Source organism: Palaemon carinicauda, unplaced genomic scaffold (genome assembly GCF_036898095.1).
Source record: "Palaemon carinicauda isolate YSFRI2023 unplaced genomic scaffold, ASM3689809v2 scaffold1524, whole genome shotgun sequence".
Lineage (NCBI taxonomy): Eukaryota > Metazoa > Arthropoda > Malacostraca > Decapoda > Palaemonidae > Palaemon > Palaemon carinicauda.
Genome location: NW_027169064.1, coordinates 22,501 through 25,000, shown reverse-complemented (window position 1 = coordinate 25,000; position 2,500 = coordinate 22,501). Strand labels below are relative to the sequence as shown.

Here is a 2,500-nt window from a genome sequence, read left to right as displayed (position 1 = left end):
TAGTCTGTAATCTGGGGATGCTAGTAAAGGCTATTGCTGAGATAGATGCCGTAAATCTGAGTGGTTTTATAGGTATATATATATATATATATATATATATATATATATATATATATATATATATATATATATATATATATATGTATGTATATATATATATATATATATATATATATATATATATATATATATATATATAAATCTTTACATATATATTGTGTATGTGTCTCTGTCTATCTATCTATCTATCTATCTGTATATATATATATATATATATATATATATATATAATCTATAATATATATATATATATCTCTCTCTCTCTCTCTCTCTCTCTCTCTCTCTCTCTCTCTCTCTCTCTCTATTGTTTGAACATTCAACTGAACTGCAGACCATAGGAATGTGATATCTGATGTTCCTCAGTGTAGTGTTCTTGGCCCATTACTTTTCATGATATATACACATGACATGTGGTTTGGCCTAGAAAACAAGCTCGTTGTATGTGCAGATGATGCTACTCTCTTTGCATCAATTCCATCTCTTGAATGTAGATCCGGTGTAGGTGAATCCCTTATAAGTACAATTATTGCATGATGCAAATTATAGGTAATAAAGTTGCATCCTAACAAAACTCGAAGTATGATTATAAGTAGGTCGAGGTTAGTGGCTCCACAAAATCCGTATCTCAGCATTGATAGTATTACTTTTAACTCTCTGAGACTCTATTAAAATTTTGCGTATGATGTCCGAGAGTAAATTTACTTTTGAGAAACACATTAGGTCTGTCTCTTCTTCAATATTACAAAAAGATGGCTAGTTGAGAATGTCTTGTAAGATATTTAGCAATCAATTTATTTTGAAGTTTTTTAATTCTTTCATTTTAACTTTTTTAAGTATTGTTCTCTTGTTCAGTCCTCAGCTATCTATTCTCATCCTAATTTGTTGGACAGGAACTTGCGGTCTATTAAATTTCTTATTTTCTATATAGATATTCAAATTGGCACCGGCGTTTAATTAGTTCATTAAGCATGTTGCATAATATTTTTCATAATTCAGACCTGCCTTTTATTTTGATCTTTCCAAATATTACCATCTTCTTCATAATACCAGGTATGCAGCTAGCTAATTCTGATAGTCTTGCCTTCTTCATCATGAGGCTCAAGCGTATATCTTTTATTTTTACTAGTTACAGTAGTCGACATAAAAGAGAGAGAGAGAGAGAGAGAGAGAGAGAGAGAGAGAGAGAGAGAGAGAGAGAGAGAGAGAGAGAGAGAGAGAGAGAGACGTGCTTGGAATCGAGGTCAAGGACACTCCAGGAAGCATTTTTTTGAGACAAGACCTTTTGTGGAGCCTTTCTGACCAGCACTAATGGTCAGGGGGTCTTTGTTACCTCGGGGTGGTCTATCCCCCCCTCTTCCCCCCCCCCCCCCGGTCCCTCTCCCCCTGCTTAAGGTTTCTCGTGAATACATTTCATTCGGATGCAAATGTGTACCTGAATGTGAACATTCGTCAGGATATAAATGTTCTCTATTAAAGTAAATACCAGACGAATGTGGAATTATAATTCTAAACATATATTTACCTCCGCTAACGAAGTTGGAAGGAGGTTATGTTTTACCCCTGTTTGTTTGTTAGTGTGTGTGTGTGTTTGTGAACAGCTTCCTGGCCACAGTTTTAATCGTAGAGTAATGAAACTTGCAGGGATTAACTGTTATGTAAAAAGAGGTAAATGATCAAATTTTTGAAGGTCAAGGTCAAGGGTCAAGGTCACGGTTAAGCAAATTGTCCAATTCACGTAGTCAGCCATAAGTTTGGATATCGTTGTCACATAGACTTTAAACGTGGTTCAACTTGATTGAAATTCCATGCCATTTAATGCATGTTCCAGTCAAAGGTCAAGGTCAAGGTCGAGAAATAATCTGCCGCTGTGGCGTTCAGTGCTCTACTGGGTGCCCCTCTAGTTTTTTTTAGAAAGAGGAATGAAAAATTTAATCCATTGTAATAGGAAAACTAAACTTAGGTAAAACATATATAAGGAAACACGATCCATTAAAAAAACGAATTTGATAATTTTTTTTTAATTCAGGGACTGATGATATGAGAACTTGTATTCATAGTAATTAATATAATCATAGAAATGTGTGCAGTTGAATTTTTATTTTATTAGGAAAATAAAAATGGTTTAGTAACTAATTTGCTAATTCTTTTTTATTTAATGATTGATGATTTTAGAATTTATATTCATAGCAAAATAAACGTAGAAATGTGTGCAGTTGACAGTCTCTCTTCTCTCTCTCTCTCTCTCTCTCTCTCTCTCTCTCTCTCTCTCTCTCTTTAAGGACAATAAAAGTGGTTTAGTAACTAATTTGATACTTTTTCTATATTTAGGGACTGATGATTTGAGAACTCGTTTCATAGTGAATATAAACGTAGAAATATAGGAAGTTGAACTTTTTTTCCTTTTTATTATTAGGACATTAAAAGTTGTTCATTATCAAAT

The 2,500-nt window shown here is 33.2% G+C and overlaps 1 protein-coding gene across 1 annotated transcript in view; it reads left to right on the top strand.

Moving 5' to 3' along the window:
• LOC137635640 (integumentary mucin A.1-like) overlaps positions 1-2,500 on the top strand; it is a 23,685-nt gene that overhangs the window by 5,107 nt on the left and 16,078 nt on the right. The window lies entirely within an intron of this gene.